This window comes from Neovison vison, chromosome 4 (genome assembly GCF_020171115.1).
Source record: "Neovison vison isolate M4711 chromosome 4, ASM_NN_V1, whole genome shotgun sequence".
NCBI classification, from domain to species: Eukaryota; Metazoa; Chordata; class Mammalia; order Carnivora; family Mustelidae; genus Neogale; species Neogale vison.
This window is the reverse complement of record NC_058094.1, coordinates 58,429,216-58,451,575: the sequence shown is the minus strand read 5'-3', so window position 1 is coordinate 58,451,575 and position 22,360 is coordinate 58,429,216.

The window sequence follows — 22,360 nt, the reverse complement described above, 5'->3', positions numbered from 1 at the left end:
TAGAAAATCTACTTGTTTACCACAAATATATAGATGCACTGACCTTCACAAGAGGTCACAAGAGAAAGACATATGTTCCAAAAAGCACAATTGCATTTGCCCTCTTTTTCTAAATATGTAATATCAAGTAGCATAAACATGTACTTATGTATCATCCAACCAACAATTATGTTAGGATATATTTAAGTAAATAGAATATATATCTATACTATTATGTTAGTCAGCTTGGGCTCTGAAAAAATATATATATATATCATTGACTAGGTGGCTTAAATAGCAATTTTTTTCTCCCAGTTCTGGAGGCTGGGAGGTCCAAGGTCATGGGACTGGCAGAGTCCATATCTGGTAAGGGCACTCTTTCTGGCTTACAGATGGACATTTTCCCTTTGAGGAAAGGACAGAGAAAGACAAAGAATTTTGGTCTCTTCCTCTTCTTATAAAGGACTAATCCCATTATGGGGCCTCTACCCTCATTATCTCATCTAAACTAATTACCTTCCAAAGGTACCACTTCCAAATACCATCACATTGGGTATTAGGGCTTCATCATATTAATTTGGGGTGGGGGATACATACATTCAGTCCATAGCAGTTATTCAATATCTTATACCTTCCTTTCAAGACAAGTAGGTCTTGAAAGCTTTGTGTTTAGGAGATTATAAAACACTCAAGCAGGGGTAGAATTCATAATTCTGAGGAGGCCACTTTTTGAAAAAGTATTCTGAATGATGAGCCTAAGAAGATACTTCCCTTTTTCCCAGAGTCATCTTTTAAAAGAGAGATGGATTTTTGTATAAAATTTCATAAGGAAGAAGTACCATTGTGCTGTATAATAATACAAATATGGAATCCATCATAAAAAGGAATATTTTTCCAAAATATAAGAAAGGAAAATATTTCTCTTCCTTCTTACAGGTTTATACTGTGGTATCTTAGGAAAAGTAAGATGTGCCTCTGGGTTTTGTGTATGTGTATGCATGAAAAAAGAATTAACAGTGATAATACATAGACTTCCAGAAAAAAAGAAAAGATAAAATTATATTGCCACATACTCATTCATTCAACAATAGTTATTGTTTGCTTATGCTACATATTGTTTTTAAAAGAGTAGATACATCACTAAACAGATTAGTATCCCAGACTTTGTTTTGCTTATATGCAGATAGGAAATCTTACCTGGGGATTAGACTTGGGGTGCTGTTTATCACACCTCAATTATTGGCAGGTACTAAGAGTGTCAGTAACAAAACTGGACAGTTCTTGGATTTGGAGTGCTAACTCCGAGAATTTGGTTTGCCTTGCTGGGATCAGCACTCCAATTTGACTACCCCCCACCTCACTATGACCACCACTGTCATGGTGCTATTCTTTTAGTAAGGCGTATGTGTAAAAACATACTGCTAAACAGTCCTGTGTCCTTTGGACTTCCTGGGGGGTTAGCGGATGAAGAGAGTTGGATTACAATTAAAGCCAAATCCCGTGAGGGGGATGTGGACCATCAGGTACCGAGGGGAACAGGAGTCCAGGAGTTCCAATCCCAGACCAGCCATAAGTGAAGTAAACAGTGGAATACGAAGTGCTAACAACTCAGGAGCAGCAGCTATCAAGTGGCTAATGCTAAGGTGCATTGAAAATGATCTCGATCCTTTTCCCACAAATCCATGATATTAAAGTGGCTCCTACATGGTAGCGACTCCTGCTGTTTATTGTAATTGCTACAAGTCACTGCATGCCCTTTCCATAAGTGAATATACAGTTAAGCATCCCCTTTTATGGAAGTCATCTTTCTATTCAGAAACTGGAAGTGACCTGTTAAAAATGTAAGCTCTGTGGGGTAAGAATTATATTCATCTTATTAACTGCTGTGCCACCAACAGCTAGAATGATGCTTGGCCTGTAGAAGGTAGGAGATGCAGGCTTGTTAAGTAAGTAAATAAGTCCACAGTTGATCTATTTGCCACAAAGAAGGACCTAAAATCTAAGAATTGTCTTGCAAAGATACTTCCTTTTCAAAATACCACGTAGCAAGTAGCTTAGTTCAGTTACTTGGGTGTATTTATAACTGGTTTGTTTTGGAAAGCACAATAAAAATTAGCTATAACACACATGCAAATTCCATATCAAAACGCAGGGATTATATGGCAGCTTTTCTGAAATTTATTTTTGCATGGCTCAGAGGTAAGTTTGATTACGCAGCTTTTGGCCTAAAACACTGGCTTTTGATCTCCTATTTGTATAAGAACTTATCTGCATCTACAATGATACCAAATGCTTTCTTCTACCGATGCCCTGTTTTCTCTGGCTCTTTTATGCTTTTTCATTCATGTATAATGTGGGCCTTTTCCAAGGTTCCCTCTAGACTCTGACTTTGATCATTTTACACATCTTTAATATAACTCATATACAAATTTTATCCTAAAATGTTCACCAGTAGCTTTGATTTGTCACCACAGGGTTTTCTTGCTATCTTGCCTGAGAAGGTCAAAAAACGATACTTGTCTTTTCCCACTTTTCCTCTTGAATTCAATATTTCTAATGTTTTTTCACTATTTGCCCAGTATTCCAAGATTGAATCCTTGCAAATATCTTATCTCTCTCCTCAAGACTCCCCAAAAAAGTCACTTGATAAAAGAAGAAAAATTCTGTCACTTCTCCCTTTACCTTAATTTCTCACATCTTTATTCTATCAACTTTCCTTACTATTTTTCTTCTGTACTTTTATATAGTCTTTCAGTAGTACATTTTATGTTTTTCCTTCTTAATTCATCTTATATATTACTCCCAGCAAAATTTCCAAAAGTACTATTTAGCTCCCTTCATGTACCTAATTCAACTAAATAAAATATAAATCCTAAACTTGACTTTCCAGACCATCTATGATGTTTAGACTTGAATGTAGTGTTCTAAGTTCTAACCTCTACAAAGTCTTCATGCACATTATCCTCCAGAAAATTTAAATAATTGCTTTTCCTCAAACACACCATTAAATTTCCTACCTCTCTGCATTTCTTATGCTTTCCTTCCATTAGGAATAGACTTTAGGAGCACCTAGGTTGTGAGATCGAGCCCTCTTTTGGGCTCTGTGCTCTGCAGAGAGTCTTCCTGAGATTCTCTCTCTTCCTCTGACCCTCCCCCAGCTCTCTCTCTCTCTCTCTCTCACACACACACACACACACTCTCTCTCTCTCTCTCTCTCTCACACACACACACACACACACACACTCTCTCTCTCTCTCTCCTCTCTCAGTCTCTAAATAAATAAAATCATTTTGAAAAAAAGGAATACACTTTTAAAAATTTTTATTTATTTGAGAGAGAGAAAGAGAGCACATGAGAGGGGTAGAGAGAAAGAATCCTCAAGCAGACTCCCCATTGAGTGTGGAGTCCATCACGGGACGTAATGTCATAACCTGGGATCATGACCATGAGCTGAATGAAACCAAGAGTTGGATGCTCAACTGACTGACCCATCCAGGCACCCCCCTCCCAAAAGCAATACACTTTAATCTCCCCTCTATTTAAGTGTATTTACGTGAAATCTTCTGCTTTTTTCATGGCTTTCTTGTAGTAATTATGGTTATATAACAAATTATTCCAAAATTCAGCAGCTTGAAAGAAATAATTATCATCTCATAAATTCTTTGCATCAGGATGGTAGGCATAATTTCGTGGGTGCCTGTGTCTCAGTTTCTCTCACGAATCTGTAATCAAAGTGTAAACCAGGGCTGCAGTTATCTCAAGGTTTGATTAGGAAGAGAATCACGTTCACTCGTGGTTGTTGGCAAAGTTCAACCCCCTGTGGACTGTTGACTGGGGCCCTGTTCTTCCTGGATTTTGAGTGGAGGCTACCTTCAGTTCTTTGCCTCTCTGCTCATCAGAGCAAGCAAGTGAGAGAGTAGGAGAGACTGAGCAAGATGGAAGCTGGTGTCATTTTGAAATGTCTCAAATGACATCCAATCATTTATGGTATTCTGTCCTTTAGTAGAATATCAGTCATGGAGAGGGTATTACATAAGGATATGAATATTAGGAGGCAAGGATCATCAGATCTGTCTACCAGTAACCCTCCTTAACTGTCATCCGTTTCTTGTTTCTCTCAGAAAATACAAACCTTTCTTCGTTGGTATTTGAATTCTTATACTAGTTGATTGGCTTCCTTTTTGTGCCACTTAATGACTCTTCCTTTATATTAGAGTACTTTCCTACATACTAGCTATTGACCAAAATACATTTAATTCTCAATATATTTCTATCTACCACTATATTTTATGTATAGTACTTTTGACTAAATATTGCTGAATGGTTTCTATCTGTCATAATCTCCCTTAACAGGAGAATCAGCATCAGTGCCTTTCTATTCAAACTCTTACCTCAAATATCATGAACACTCTAACCAGAAAAAAGCAGCATGAACTTCCAACATACCCAGTGAAGAAAACTGGCAAAATGATCCAAATTTATTTTTTTCTTACTGGACTCATGGTATGCCATTGTGGTTTTTAACAGTGGAATGTTTTTTAAACAAAGTTCTACTACAACAAAATATTTTTGAAATCAAGAAACAGTTCCAATGGCATTTCATCTGTATTTGCATTACTTTCTACACACACACACACACACACACACACACACGCACCCACACACACTTAGAAATTGCTGATTTGCACATGGTCTTGAGATAAGTATACCATAGAGTTTCTGCCTTCTATCATATAGATGCAAATTTTACACACTGAAAAATGAATCTAAAACTCATACTAAAGAAGATTGGTTTATAAGGTAATACCCATTCTTTCTCATTGAAACCTAGATCCAGACAATAATTTTATAAAACATAGTCTAACGGTGAATGGATATAACATCTTCACCTTAAAAAATGTGGGGAAAGTAAGTAATAATTATTTTTCAGACATTATATTAATTAAAAAACATTCCATATTATTTGTTACTATAAATTATGCTTTAAAATGCTTTATGCCTTTTTAAATATTTTACAAATGTACTGTCTACATTAGGTTATACTCTTCTACCAGAAATGCTTTATTTGCTTCAAGAGAATTCAGTACTGGCCAATTACAAATGAATATATATTACAAACAAGTGTCACATATAGTGATTGATTTTCTTCTTTGAACATAAATAATAAAAGTAACTTTGAATAGTTAATGCATTCAAATTATGAGTATATCATTATTTCTGTAATTTTTTACTATCAAAAAATGGCACCACTGTGCTTGATTTTAATCACTGATAATTTTTCCTCAAGGACATGTTGTTTGGCAGGCCAAAGGATTGTTGGTGATGCTACAGAAACATTCAAAGGATAATATCGCCCCACATGATACACAGAAGTGTCATAAATTAAATGCATCATCTGCTGCTATTTAAATGAACTAGCAATTTTAAGGCCCAACAAAGCATACACAAATTTCAGAAAACATTATATATTTTTTCTACAAATATAAGAGCTATAATATTTGATTTGGGGAGGGTGGCAAGGAGGAGGAAACCACAAAAATCCTTGAATTCCCTCTGAGATTATGTTAGAATCCAGATCTTCCTGAATTCAATTCCTTTCAACATTTTGCATCAGATCTTTAGTTGATCTGGTTTTTCAAAAGATATAAGTTTCACTTTCATAATTCATTCCCAGCTTGGCCTGGAATAAGATAGCTTACCTCCACATTCTTGGCAAGCGACATTTCTTTGCTAGAAGAAAAGTTCACCTCTTAACTGAATGTTTGGCTAGAGATCAGGAAAAAAATAAGATCCTATTTCTTTTACACTTGACTTCCTTTTTCATGTGACCCTTACACAAAATTGTCTTTATTCTTCACTCTGTCAGCTGAAATATAATAAATTATGCCAGTTCCTGTTGATCTAGCACTCTTAGGAATTCTTAAACATATTCCACAAATAATGTATCTTTCAGTTCATTGAAATTTAGCAGCTTGAGATTTCATTCATCTCAAACAAAGGTTATGAAATGTGTCTTCTTTACTTCTTAAGAGGCCCAATATACCAACTGCCTTTAAACTGCTATTTGATTTTCTAGGCTTCTAAGCAGAGCCAATGTTCCTTCTTTACAGTGTTACTGACTCCTCTGTATTATTTTCCTCTCTTTCCACCTTCTAGACCTGAAAATTTTTCTCATCCAATTTTTAAACTGATGCTGCTTTGTTTACACAAATTAACAATCCCCTATAGACTTTCTTCTTGCCTCTCCTTTTCTCTCAAGAAGGGAAGTCATGGAGGAAAGAGGTAGAGAAAGCTATGGATTCTGAAGCACATTTTCATGAGGAGAGTGGTTATAACTGAACCAGTTTAACATTAAGTTCTTGCTATTTCAGTGTATATATGAAGGAATTGAACTATCCATGTAAAATAACTACAAAGATTGCATTAGTTCAGTCTTAAGATGAAATAAGACAAACATATCAAGAAGAATGGTATTCATTAAGATTTACCAATTAGGGGCACCTGGGTTAAGCCTCTGCCTTCGGCTCAGGGCCCTGGAATCGAGTCCTGAATCAGGCTCTCTGCTCAGCGGGGAGCCTGCTTCCTCCTCTCTCTCTGCCTGCCTCTCTGCCTACTTGTGATCTCTCTCTGCCAAATAAATAAATAAAATCTTAAAATAAATTTACCAATTATAGAAACAATATAAGTGGTAGCTTTTTCTTTTATTTGGTTGCCAAAGTAGCATATAATATCGAGGTCTTCTGTTTAACTCAGATATCCGTCTATATATTTGTATCTACCTATCTATATGTATATTGATGTATCTGTCTGTCATTCTTTCTATCTCTCTGTTTTCTAACACATGACCACCACTGCTCCACTACTACTATTTTGCACCCCTTATGATGTCTAGAACAATTGCAGGCTCTCAGACTCATGTTCAGTAGTTTGAAGTGAGTTTTTAGGTAAAAACATAAAAAAAATAAAAACATGTAAGAGAAGAATCTTTCGAAGATTCAATAGGAACAAAAGCCTATAAAGTGTTTTCAGCTGAATATCTAGAGTGAGAAGGAAAATAAAGAAATTTATCAGTGAGCATCTAGTCAAGAAAACATCTTTTTGCACCACCTGTTTTCGTGAGGAAAATTTAATAGAGGACTGAAGGATGACAAAGGCAACAAACAAACACAACTGAGATAACAGACAGTCATTTCAATGGACAGCCTTCATCCATAGGGCTAATAGAACAAAAATAAGGAATTGTACATTAGACTCTAGAAGGTTGGAGTAGGCTTTCCATGGGGTTGACACCCACAGCTTCTAAGGAAAAGTGCTGTCCTGTTGATACTGATAGCTCAGAAATTTTGAAGAGGAACCCCAAGGAGCTATGTCTACACCTCGGAGAAGCTGAGCACCAGATGACCGGTGCTAGTGTCTCTGATAAGGCTAAATAGGTTGTGAAACAAACAAGGAAAGCGAAAATTTTAAACCCATTACCACTGAGCTGCGTGAGAGGGATTAAGAGTCATTCCTCAGGTGACACAGACAGGAATAACAAGCAAAAAGAAGGGATTATTTCCCTTCTTCCTCCAGCCTTCCAATCTCTCTTCATTGGGAGAACCTAATAGGAAACAGCTGGCAAAGCAAACATGTGGTTTCTGAGTTTTAACTGCAGAATCACAAAACAGAATATGGATGACTATGAGGGACCACAGCTTAATAACCAATGCAAAAAATTTAGAGGGAACCAACTGAATAAGAAAGATACACAATATGACTGGAGCAGACTGGGTGTGTGAGGATTGGGAAATGTGGGAAGGAGGCTGTAGAAGGGTGCTAAAAATCCAAGAGGTCAGGAAATTTGTTGCCTTTAGGAGAGCCTTGGCACTTGGTTCACATTTCTTTCTCCATATTATGGATGCTACTCTCCTTACCTTATGCCTTGACTCCTTATTGTCTGTAGACTGAAATTCAGCTGTCTTACCCTTGTGATCATATCCCTTTATGATCTGGCTCCATGCTTTCCCATCTCATCTTCTCATTCTCTAAAGGACCCTTGCTCCAGTCACCTAAAACCATGTGCAGTCCCCCAAATGTGACATGTTGACACATTACACATACTGTTCTCTCTTTCTAGTTTGCTCCTATTTATCATTCAGAACAAAATTGAACTGTCTCCCCCAGGTGAGGCTTGTCTGTGTAGCCAAGACCTCTAATAAATATCTGTATCACTCTTATTTTTCTGACCTCATGTCATGCTTCCCTCTTCCCAGCTCGCTCTGTATCAGCCACACTTGCCCTTATGTTCTTGTCTTAATATTTGACACTGGCTTGTTCCCTCTTTGGAATACCCTTTTGCCAGATTTCCATTTGGCTCACACCCTTGTTTCTTTTAAACCTTTGCTCAAATAGCACCTTCCGAGGATGTATTCTTAGCCATTGTTAAGGGAATTGTAGACTACAAACTCATTCACCCCTCACTCTCTATTCCTTTCCTTGCTTTATTTTCTTACCTAGTCCTTATCATTTTCCAATATACTATATAACTTACTTATCTCATAACATCTGCTCAATGAAGGCAACTCTTTGTTCTGTTTTGTTTACTGTTTGTCCACAGCACCTGCACAGGGTCAGCTACATGCTAAGTCTCAGAAAATATTATTGAACGAATGAGTTGGGACTGATTCAGACATTTTAGAGAATAAGGATACTGAAAAATCTTAGCTGCTGGAGAAAAGTAATGAAACATAGGAACAAAAAAGGTGGTAGATTTGGTGACCGCAGTCAGTGGTGACTCTCAAATGGTAATTCTAACAGGAAATAGAAACCAGATTTTAAAAGTCTGAGTCGATAGTGACTATTAAGGCAATGAATTCAAACTTTCTTTTAAAGATATTGTTTTTTGAATGTACAGAAAAACATGGAAAGAAAAAAGTAAATAACTTTTTGTCATTTTATTTTTTTACTTTAAATTCAATTAGCCAACAGGTAATTTTTTATAGAAAAGATATTGGAACTATTTTTAGGTTGAGCAGCAATACAAAATAAGAATTTGATAGCTTTTAAAACATATTTTTGAAGGAAAAGAAGGCAATTGATTGTGAGCATAAGTAGCATGGATAAGCTTAAAAATAAGTCCCAATTCTCTGTGACTAGACGAAAAGCAAAACATGAAGGTAATTTTTTTTTTTTTCAGGAGAAAAAGGAGAGTTGCCAAAAACCTTTGAAAGAATTAAGAAGTTATACCTTCTGCTCAGAATGAGAAGGGACAAGTGCTTTGCAGCAGCAGCAAGATGTCCAGAGAGAGAGAAAGAGAGAATCACAAGTGCCCAGAATACCTACCTAGCTTTATGAGGCCATGATGGAGTGCTTCACATGGTTCCTCAACTAGCTGTCTCTGCTTCTTGATTGAAAAAATGGCAATGGTGTGAGAATAACTGATAGAAGCCAGGCCAGTGACAATTTGAACTTTTCTCTAGGACTTGGCAAGTAGGAAGTGGAGAGGAAGGAAAAAGAATAAGTGTCATTTGCTTAGACTTTTGAAGAATGTAAGATGTGTGGTGACGAATGTCCACCTTTCATTTAACATGAGTAGAAAGAACATTTGCAGCAACGTTAGTTATGTAAGAGATTGCCCTTCACGACATCTGTGTCTTTGGGGTAAATACCCAGGAGTGCAATTGCAGGGTCATAGGGAAGCACAGATGTCGTGAAAAGAAGGGCCATCTGTACCCCAATGTTTATAGCAGCAATGGCCACAGTCGCCAAACTATGGAAAGAAACAAGATGCCCTTCAACGGATGAATGGATAAGGAAGATGTGGTCCATATACACTATGGAGTATTATGCCTCCATGAGAAAGGATGAATACCCAACTTTTGTAGCAACATGGACGGGACTGGAAGAGATTATGCTGAGTGAAATAAGTCAAGCAGAGAGAGTCAATTATCGTATGGTTTCACTTATTTGTGGAGCATAACAAATAGCATGGAGGACAAGGGGCGTTAGAGAGGAGTAGGGAATTTGGGTAAATTGGAAGGGGAGGTGAACCATGAGGGACTATGGACTCTGAGGAACAGTCTGAGGGGTTTGAAGTGGCGGTGGGGGGGGTTGGGGTACCAGGTGGTGGGTGTTATGGAGGGCACAGCTTGCATGGAGCACTGGGTGTGGTGAAAAAAATAATAATGTTTTTCTCAAAATAAATAAATTGGAAAAAAAAAAAAAAAAGAGATTGCCCTTCAACTTGAGTCATCATACCACCAAGCACACAATGGAAAGAGATAGGTAGCTGGCCTGTAAGGGGAGTTGGAAACAAGACTGGCAAAAAAGAATGAAAATTGGACATAGTGGAGGTGAAGTCAGACATCTGGGTGGTGATTGAGGTCACAATGATGAAGAAAGCAAATCTGTTATGAGTAGTCTTGAGAGAATTTGGGGAAAAAAGATGATCTCAGAGTAATATATTCAGATGAAGTATTTGTTCATTGTGGTGTTCTTGGGTTTATTCATGTTTATTCTGAATGTCTTAGTATTCCTTACACTCACTGCTCAGTTTACCTTGTGAGACAAACCACTGATTCTGTAAAACTCAAAGGACAATGCCAAGACACCAGCCTGTTAAAATTACTTGGTTTTGAGAGTAAGATTTCTATGATTTAAATCATATGATTTCTGTGATCATATGCTGATGGGTTGTTTTCAAATTAAGGTTTTAAAATATTTACATACATTATTAAAGTGCTTGAACTCCTGAGGTCTGGGATAGATACATAATGTGCAAGTAGATGAATGTGAGGTTGGGTATGCCAAAAAATGAGTACAGTTTGCATCTGTATAACCCCCTGGTTATTTCTCAGGTGTTCTTTTGTTCTTTTCTTTTGATATTAAATTCTGAATATTTGAGGCTACTAAATTCTGAGATTTTAGTATTTTATTTTATTTTTTTTAAGATTTTATTTATTTATTTGACAGACAGAGATCACAAGTAGGCAGAGAGGCAAGCAGAGAGAGGGGTGGGGGAAGAAGCAGGCTCCCAGCTGAGCAGAGAGCCTGATGCGGGACTCGATCCCAGGACCCTGGGACCATGACCTGAGCCGAAGGCAGCAGCTTAACCCACTGAGCCACCCAGGTGCCCCGATTTTAGTATTTTAAATAATTTTCTCCTTTATGTCATTTCAACTTCCTCAAAATAAAATTGAACAAATAAAATGAAATTTGTCCTTTTATGAATTGAGAGTATACAATTTTTTAAGAGGGATACAATTAAGAACTGTTGTTAGAAAGCAGTATTAACTATGTCTACAAATTTTTAAAAATATTATAAAAACTCTGAGTTTCTGAAATCATAGTACTCTCACATATTAGGTTATTATGGGTCCAACCATCTCCAAAATAGGATATTTATACTGTTAATCCATTGGCCACGTTTTTCCATGAACAGAATTTTATACAGTGAAAAAAACTGTACTCTTCAAAAATGTACTCACTTTGTAACCCAGCCTTACAATGCTTTTAAAAGTACTTTCCTTATCAGTGGAAGATTCTAAATAGCATCCCAAAATGCACATAACCAGCACAAATATGCAAGATTTGCTTGTTTTGTTACGATTTTTAAAGTAGTTTAGTTATCTACTTATCTACTGTATGAACTGTAACACAAATTAATATTTCCTCCCCATATTCTGAAGTTTAGAAAGACATTCTGCCAGGATATAATACTTATCTATAGGGTAAACAATGACTTGTTCATTAAACTCCCTTACAGTATAACTGTGAAGTAATCTTTGAAAATTTATATTTTCAAAGATTTATAAATATATAAATTTGAAAATTTTATAAATTCTATAAATAAATTTATAAATTTGGAAATTTATATTTTCAAAGATCAAATTTATATTTTCTAATTATATTAACTATAGTATAATTAGATTATAAAGAAATCACTGTCACAAGAAAAGTTTTTGTAAATGTTGAAAGTATATATGGCTACAAAAAGAATGAAATATAAATGAGTATTGAATTCATAATGTATTTTTAAATAAAACCTATAATATACTTGGAATGACCATAATTACTTGGATTTAAATCAAGAAGGGAACCATCCCTTCTAAAAATTCTTGATACTCCTATTTTATATATGTATTTTTAAGATTTATTTACTTATGGGGCCCCTGGGTGGCTCAGTGGGTTAAAGCCTCTGCCTTGGGCTCAGGTCATGATCCCAGGGTCCTGGGATCGAGCCCCACATTGGGCTCTCTGCTTAGCAGGTAGCCTGCTTCCTCCTCTCTCTCTCTCTCTCTCTCTCTGACTGTCTCTCTGCCTACTTGTGATTTCTGTCAAATAAATAAATAAAATCTTTAAAAATAAAGACTTATTTACTTATTTTGAGAGAGAGAGAGAGAGTTGGAGGGAGGAGCAGAGAGAGATGGACAATGAGAATCCCAAGCAAACTCCCTGCTGAGTGCGGAGCCCAATATGTGACTCCATTCCAGGACACTGAGATCCTGACATGAGCTGAAATCATGAATTGGATACTTAATCAACTGAGCCACTCAGGTGCCTGACTTTGATGCTCTTCTTAGGCATACAAATGCTATATGTATCTGTCTATCTAACCAAAAACTCTCCCTCACCAGAAATACACTCCTTAAGGTTAGATACTGCCTTCTTTTTTCTTATGGTAATTCATCCATTGTATCCCCAAGACTTAGTACAGTATTGGCCCATATTAGACGCTCAATACATATTTGAATGAATAGAATAAATCTTATGAATGACCAAACATTGTAATAGCCATACAGCATGCTGTCTATAATATTCCAAAGTATGGGGCACCTTGGTGGCTCAGTTAGTTAAATGTCTGCCTTCAGCTCAGATCATTATCCCAGGTCCTGGAATCAAGCCCCACATCGGGCTCCCTGTTCAGCGGGGAGCCCGCTTCTCCATCTCCCCACTGCTGTGGCTTTCTCTCTTACTGTCTCTCTCTCTCTCTCTCAAATAAATAAATAAATAAAATCTTAAATATATATTTAAATTTACAAATAAATATTTAATACATAAATAATTATTTAACAAATAAAATCATATATATAGAGAGAGATCAAAATTTGTTAAATATCTGGAGACTGTTGAAAGAAAAGTGTGGGGAAATCTATTCATTATTTTTCTGTTTTTAAATATTCTTTTACCCTGAACATCCATTCTTAGGGAAATGTTTTCCTAGGCTCTGGGCATGTGACCACAGGTATATTGGACCAGTGTTGAAAAACTAATTGAACAGCTCAGCCAATCTGAGCTTTTGCTAAGGGATGTTTAATGTATCATGAGTTTCAGGGCTAGTACTTCAAGTTCCCTCCTGTTGAGTGCAGCCATATAGATGAGTCATGATTCACTGTGCCAAGGCACTTTTCAGATTTTTCTGATTCTTAGTTTTAGCATTCAAACCATGATACTTGATATTCATGAGCACCTCCCATTATTCACCAAAAACTCAGGAGTAGCAGAAGTTAACACTCGTACTTAGAGATCTATCCAAGACCCTTGAGCAACTACAGAATGAAAGAAAACAGAGTTCCATCAGAGGTCAATAGAAGTGTTTTTCCTGGCATATTTTCTGATGGCACTCATGTTCATTGCTCGTGTTCAATAGCTTTAGGTACATCCTAATGCCTTTTTTTTTTTTTTTTAATTTGTCAGAGGGAGAAAGAGCACAAACAGGGAAAGCAACAGGCAGAGCAGGCAGAGGGAGAAGCTCCCTGCTCACTGGGGAGCCTGATGCAGGACTCAATCCCAGGACCCAGTGATCATGACCTGAGCCAAAGGCAGATGCTTAACTAATTGATATACCCAGCTGCCCCTCTCCCTGACATTTAATTAAAAAATGTTTGTGTGGAGGTGCCTGGGTGGTCCAGTCAGTTGTCAGATTTGATTTTGGCTCACCTTGTGATCTCAGGGTCTTGGGATGAAGCCCCATTCAGGCTCAGAGCTCAGTAGGGAGTCTGCTTCCTCTCTTCTCTCCCTTTGCCCCTCCCCCTGCTCCTGCATGCTCTCTCTTAATTATTTAAAATAAATAAAACAAAAAGTTTTTTTAAATGTATGTAGTAAAAGTATACATATACATTAAATTAAACTTTGCTAATTTAAAGGATATGTTGTACACAATTTATAATTAAAATTAAGTACTGTAAATTCTATATAGGGAATTGATTTTTACAGAATATTTTGATGATTTTTATGGAATTCTTGTTTCTGTAGCTAATCTGTGGTTGCATTTTGGAAAATAGAGTTGTGCCCAATCCACTAAATGTTTTCCCAATGAGTATATTGTCATTGAATCAGACATGTTATATACTCTCAAAATACTTCTCTGTTTCATAGAAATTATATTTATTAAACTGAAACCTCTTTCAGTTAAAGGACTAGCACCACTGGTTTAGTAGAAGACAACTAATTTCTCATATCTGCATCTGCATTCAATCTGTTGACATATTACATGTGATATTTGAGGTTTCTGGAAAACACTGAACACTCATGAAACAATTAGACTAAAAAAGATAAATAGCATTGATGTATTATGTTGAAAATAGTTTTGATTTGTGGATCTGGTAGAAGGTCTTATGGACTTTAGGGGTCCACAGGCCTTACTTTGAAAACTACCAGAATTGTGCATGTAGACATAGGTTCAAGTGTTTATAGGAATTTAGAATATGGCACAAATGTTTTCCAATCAGTGAGGAGGAATTATTTACACATTTTGTATGTATTTTTATTATCTTACCATAGAGAGAGCTGTCCTAGGCCACGTAAGAAAACAAGAACTCATAAAGAAATATATTGATAGATCTCACTCTATAAAAACTAAAAACATTGAAATGGCAAAAGCCACCCAAAAACCTGGAAGTTAAGTGATCATCTGGGAAAAAAATATTTGCAAAATATTTGATAAATAACAGGGTTAATGGCCACTATATTAAACAAACAAATAAAAACTCTCCAAAAATTACTAAGGAAAGTACAGAAAAATGCCTAGCAATATAGGCAAAGTAAATGAATAAGAATTTAACAGGAAAAATGTAAGTATATTAAGAAATATATTAAATATATTAATATATACTCCAGTCTAACATTATTGAAATAAAAACAAATTATATACTATTAAGAGATACTGAATTCTAGCAGTATTAAAATAAAAACAAGTTAAAATAACAAGTGATACAATTTTTGCTAATGAATTTATTAAAATTTAAAAAGATTTCTAAAATTCAGTTTTGATCTTCATGAGCAACAGAGAAGGGTCAGAAGTAATTGATTAGATTGTACAAATAGTATTAACATTTATGAAAAATATTGCCTATATATATAAATTTTAAATGTGCATGTGTTTGACTTATAAATTCCATTTTTAGGAATCTATCTATAGAAATACTTATAGATGCACATGAAGACATTAGAACAAAGGTACTTTGGACAGCATTGTTTATAATATCAATCATAAATTTAACCCAATATGGGTTAAATCAAATCAAATTAAATCAAATCATAAATTTAACCCAATATGGGGAAACCCAAAATGGGATACAAATAGTAAAATAAAAGGTAACTGCATTATAAAGTAGTAACACACCACACTGAAGGGAGTGATAAAGAAAAACACTAACAAATAATTTTGGAAAATAATATTTCAACTGTATATTATAAGACTAAAATAAAAATATACAAATAGTGTTCTATAGTTAGTAAAATTGTTTCACAGGATTATATGTTAGCAATTCTGAAAACCTTTAATATATATTCTAAGATTAAACAAATAAATAAATATAATGTCAATAATGAGAACCAGTCTACCCACTGCTGGAGAAAGTAGAAGGTTAGAGTGAACACTGCAGTCCTGAATAGAAATTGAAGATAGAAGTATGAAATCATGCTTTTTAATATATATGTGTGTGTGTGTGTGTGTGTGTGTGTGTGTCACAAATAATATAGAAATAGAAACAGATGTGTGTGGATGTATGAGTAAATAAATATATACTGGGGCTCCTTGGTGAAATGGATGATTCTAGTTCTGGGTCATGGGAAATACAGATAAGAAAGTATAAGAATAAGAAAGTACTAAAAAATGACAAAGTCATGTCAAAAAGACCCCAAAGACAACTTTAAGGAGCTCCCAACGTAAAACTATGAGGCAAGTTGAGCAAAGAGATAAATATTGATAGTAGTGGACTATAACCCAGATAATATTCAAATAATAAATAAATAAATGAGAATGGATAACTTTTTATTGCAGTAGAATTCCAATTAGTAAACAGAATGACAAAAATAAAAAATTATCAATTAATAAACAAACCAGTAATTATTGCAGACAAGAATCATCAATGGATGCTAAACTTAGTGGGCAAAAGTTGGATAAGAACCAGAATACTTCTTATTCTCAAAATATTCTTAGATACATAATAATTACAAAGGAAAAAATAGTAATTTTAGAGTGGTAAAACCTCTAAAAAATACTTTAAAAGCTGTTTTTAAAGTTTCAACTTAACCAAGTGACCAATTTTAAATCACCATCAATGAGACTAACATCATATACCTCCAGAAATGATATATTAAGCAACTATGTTGCTTCCATAGTGTTCTTACAAAAAACACATAATTTGGATTAAATTATGAAGAAGCACCATAAATCTAGGTTAAGGAACATTCTCCAACATGAATGGCCAGTAATCTTCAAAAGTTGTTTAAGGTCAGAAAGACAAAGAACATTTCAGAACTGTCCCATGATGGAGGAGAGTAAGGAGACATGACAATTAAACACAATGTGTGATTTTAGATTTAGGTATTAATCAGTAAAAAGAGCATTAGAAGAATTCCACTAATTCAATTCAAATCCAAATTCAAATTCAATTTGGAAAATTTGAGTGAAGTTTCTTGATGCGTTGTAAGTATTATATTGATTTAATTTTTTAATTATGATTAGTTTACGGCAGTTGTCTAAGATGTTAAAATTTATGGAAGTTTTATAAAATGATTAATCTGATATTATTTCAAAATTAAAAGTGAAAAACTACACAAAACAGTGAAATTGACTTAATTGTACATAGAACAAGTATGGTCTACTACCTTGTGGAGTATTAACACTGCATTTAAAAAGCACAGAGGAGGGGTGCCTGGGTGCCTCAGTGGGTTAAGCCGCTGCCTTCGGCTCGGGTCATGATCTCAGGGTCCTGGGATCGAGTCCCGCACCGGGCTCTCTCCTCAGTGGGGAGCCTGCTTCCTCCTCTCTCTCTCTGCCTGCCTCTCTGCTTACTTGTGATCTCTCTCTGTCAAATAAATAAATAAAATCTTTAAAAAAATAAAAAAATAAAAATAAAAAGCACAGAGGAGACCCAAATACACAGACATGAAAAGATGTTGATGAAATTCTTACAAATAAAAAAAAAAAAAATAGTTGTGGGGTAATGTGTACAATGCGATGTATATACCAAACAAATTACAAATAGATTTGTAAGAAATCATTCTGTAATAATTCAAACCAAAGATGTCACTACTTTTGTCTTATAGTTGAGTTGTGAGGAAAGTGAAAATGAAAGGAACCTTTCATATTTTATTATATATACTTATAAATTCTTTTAACTTAATAACAAGACTGAATTGATCTTTTTTTAAACAAAGAAAAATGAAGGGAGAAAAATGAATCTCCGATTAGTTTCAATTTGTTTATAATACTAAGATAATCTTAAAACTATCCTATGTCCTATCTGTCTTATTCTTCAAACTTCAACCATATCTGCCACAATTAGATTTTCTATCTTAACTATTTATTTTTGTGAATAATTTATTCACTTGTCTCAAAATAATCTGCTTTAATTCTTTTATATTATATTTTTATTTTTTAAAGTTTTATTTAAATTCCAGTTAGTTAACATACAGTGCAATATTACTTTGGATGATTCAGCACTTCCATATAACAGCCAGTGCTCATCACAAGTGCACTCCTCAGTCTCCCATACCTATTTAACCCATCCCCCCACCAAAATAAAAAGCTTCTGTGCAGTGAAGGAAGCAATCAACTAAACTAAAAGGCAACCTATGGAATGGGAAAAGATATTTGTAAATGTCATATCTGATAAAAAGTTAGTGTCCATTTCTTCACATCCTCTCTGACACATGTTCTTTCCTGTCTTGCTAATTTTGGCCATTCTAACTGGTGTAAGGTGGTATCTCAATGTGGTTTTAATTTGAATCTCCCTGATGGCTAGTGAGGATGAACATTTTTTCATGTGTCTGATTGCCATTTGTATGTCTTCATTGGAGAAGTGTCTGTTCATATCTTCTGCCCATTTTTTGATGTGATTATCTGTTTTGTGTGTGTTGAGTTTGAGAAGTTCTTTATAGATCCTGGATATCAACCTTTTGTCTGTACTGTCATTTGCAAATATCTTCTCCCATTCCGTGGGTTGCCTCTTTGTTTTCTTGACTGTTTCCTTTGCTGTGCAGAAGCTTTTGATCTTGATGAAGTCCCAAAAGTTCATTTTCGCTTTTGTATCCTTTGCCTTTGGAGACATATCTTGAAAGAAGTTGCTGTGGCTGACATCAAAGAGGTGACTGCCTATGTTCTCCTCTAGGATTCTGATGGATTCCTGTCTCACGCTGAGGTCTTTTATCCATTTTGAGCTTATCTTTGTGTACGGTGTAAGAGAATGGTCAAGTTTCATTCTTCTACATATAGCTGTCCAGTTTTCCCAGCACCATTTATTGAAGAGACTGTCTTTTTTCCACTGTGTATTTTTTCCTATTTTGTCGAAGATTATTTGCCCATAGAGTTGAGGGTCCAAATCTGGGCTCTCTACTCTGTTCCACTGGTCTATGTGTCTGTTTTTATGCCAGTACCATGCTGTCTTGGTGATCACAGCTTTGTAGTAAAGCTTGAAATCAGGTAACGTGATGCCCCCAGTTTTATTTTTGTTTTTCAACATTTCCTTAGCGATTTGGGGTCTCTTCCGATTCCATACAAATTTTTGGATTATTTGCCCCAGCTCTTTGAAGAATACTGGTGGAATTTTGATCAGAATGGCATTAAAAGTATAGATTGCTCTAGGCAGTATAGACATTTTCACAATGTTTATTCTTCCGATCCAAGAGCATGGAACGGTCTTCCATCTTTTTGTGTCTTCTTCAGTTTCTTTCATGAATGTTCAGTAGTTCCTTGAATACAGTTCCTTTACCTCTTTCGTTAGGTTTATTCCCAGGTATCTTATGGTTCTTGGTGCTATATGGAATCGATTGTCTAATTTCCCTTTCTGTATTTTCATTGTTAGTGTATAAGAAAGCCACTGATTTCTGTATATTGACTTTGTATCCTGCCACGTTGCTGAATTGCTGTATGAGTTCTAGTAGTTTGGGGGTGGAGTCTTTTGGGTTTTCCATATAAAGAATCATGTCATCTGCTAAGAGAGAGAGTTTGACTTCTTCACTGCCAATTTGGATACCTTTTATTTCTCTTTGTTGTCTGATTGCTGTTGCTAGGACTTCTAATACTATGTTGAACAAGAGTGGTGAGAATGGGCATCCTTGTCATGTTCCTGATCTCAATGGGAAGGCTGCAAGCTTTTTCCCATTGAGGATGATATTTGCTGTGGGTCTTTCATAGACAGATTTTATGAAGTTCAGGAATGTTCCCTCTATCCCTACACTTTGAAGTGTTTTAATCAATAATGGATGCTGGATTTTGTCAAATGCTTTTTCTGCATCAATTGAGAGGACCATGTGGTTCCTCTCTCTTCTCTTATTGATTTGTTCTATCACATTGATTGATTTGCGAATGTTGAACCATCCTTGTAACTCAGAGATGAATCCCACTTGGTCATGGTGGATAATCTTTTTAATGTGCTGTTGGATCCAGTTTGCTAGGATCTTGTTGAGAATCTTTGCATCCATATTCATCAGTGATATTGGTCTGAAATTCTCCTTTTTGGTAGGGTCTTTGCCTGGTTTGGGGATCAGGGTAATGCTGGCTTCATAGAAAGAGTCTGGAAGTTTTCCTTCTGCTTCAATTTTTTGAAACAGCTTCAGGAGAATAGGTGTTATTTCTTCTTTGAAGGTTTGGTAGAATTCCCCAGGGAATCCATCAGGTTCTGGGTTCTTGTTTTTTGGGAGGTTTTCAATCACTGCTTCAATCTCATTACTAGATATTGGTCTATTCAGGTTGTCAATTTCTTCCTGGTTCAGTTTTGGGAGTTTATAGTTTTCCAGAAATGCATCCATTTCATCTAGGTTGCTTAGCTTATTGGCATATAACTGTTGATAATAACTTCTGATGATTGTCTCTACTTCCTTGGTGTTAGTTGTGATCTCTCCCTTTTCATTCATAATTTTATTAATATGGGCTTTCTCTCTTTTCGTTTGGATTAGTGTGGCCAATGGTTTATTGATCTTATTGATTCTTTAAAAAAACCAGCTTCTAGTTTCATTGATATGTTCTACTGTATCTCTGGTTTCTACTTCATTGATCTCTGCTCTAATCTTGATGATTTCCCTTCTTATGTGTGGAGTTGGTTTGATTTGTTGTTGATTCTCCAGTTCTTTAAGATGTAGAGACAGCTGGTGTATTCTGGATTTTTTATTCTTTTGAAGGAGTCTTGGATGGCTATGTATTTCCCCCTTAGGATGGCTTTTGCTGTGTCCCATAGGTTTTGGACCAAAGTGTCTTCATTCTCATTGGTTTCCATGAATTAAGTTCTTCTTTGATCTCCTGGTTGATCCAAGCATTCTTAAGCAAGGTCGTCTTTAGCTTCCAGGTGTTTGAGTTCCTTCCGAACTTTTCCTTATGATTGAGCTCCAGTTTCAAAGCATTGGGATCTGAGAATATGGAGAGAATAATGTCAGTCTTTTGGTATCAGTTGAGTCCTGATTTGTGACCCAGTATGTGGTCTATTCTGGAGAAGGTTCCATGGAAATGGACTCTTAACTATAGAGTGCATATATATCTGTGTGTGTATGTTTATATATATATATATATATATATATATATATGTATATATATATATATATATTTTTTTTTTTTTTAAATAGAAAACTTCACCACATAGGAAGTGCTAAGACCAGGTGTTCCCAATCATTGGAGGCTGTGATAATCTTTTTCCATTATTTCTCTAAGACCTTTTAATATCTCTAATTTCATAATTACTAAATGGCAGTTCAGGAGGAACCACCCTTTTAAAATGTGTTCATTCATATAGTCTACTGTTCTCAATCCAATAATTGTTCTTCCAGATAATTCAACAAAGACATAATGTCAAATTTCTCTTCCACTAAGACAAGGAAGTTTTCTTTAAATACAGTTCAGGAAAATTCAAATGAGTATTTATTTCTTGTGTATGAAAGAATTTATGTTTATATATTAGGGTGGAAGAATTAGGGAGATTTTGTTAAAGGGTAAAAATTTGTAACTAATAAGTAAATTAATTCTGATGATTTAATCACAGCACAGTGCTTATAGTTAACAATATTGTATTGTAATCTTCAGAGTTGCTGAGAGACTAGATCTCAGTTATTTTCACTGCAAAAAGTAAAAAAAATAATAATAATGTGACACAATAGAAGTGGTAGCTAATAGTATGGTGGTAACTATATTGCAATATATAAATATATCAAATCAACAAGTTTTAAACTTGAAGATCACCCAATGTTATGCTGATTGTATCTTAATAAAAATAAATAAAAATTTAAAAATTTAAACTGTTAGTTGTTAGATCACTTAAGAATAAGAAAAGTAAAAATCTTTATTTTACCTTCACTTACTCCTTTTCTGATGCTCTTCCTTGTATATATCACGTTTCTGACCTATATTTTTTTCTCTCTTTCTAATGAGTGTCTTTTAATATATCTTGCAAGGCCTATTAGTAATAAATTCCCTTAATTTTTGTTTGTTTGAGGAAGTCTTAATTTCTTATTCACTTTTGAAGGATAGTTGTGTGGGGTACAGATTCTAAGTTGGTAATTTTTTTCTCTAAACACTTTAAAATTCATTCCACTGTCTTCTTGCTTACATAGTTTCTGAAAAGTTGGACATAATTCTCATCTTTTCTCCTCAATAGGTAAGGTGTTCTCCCCACCCCACCCCCCACTGGCTTCTTTCAGGATATTTTCCATCTTTTTGACTTATCATAGTTTGAAAATGATATGCCCAGGTATAGTTTTCTTGGCATTTGGTATTCTCTAAGCCTCCTGGTTCTGCAGTTTGATGTCTGACATTAATTTGGGGACATTCTCTGTCATTATTGGTTCAAATATTTTGTTTTTCATTTCTTTCTTTCTTTCCTTCTTTCTTTCTTTCTTTCTTTCTTTCTTTCTTTCTTTCTTTCTTCTTCTTCTATTCCATTTTTCATATGTTACACCTTTTGGAGTTGTC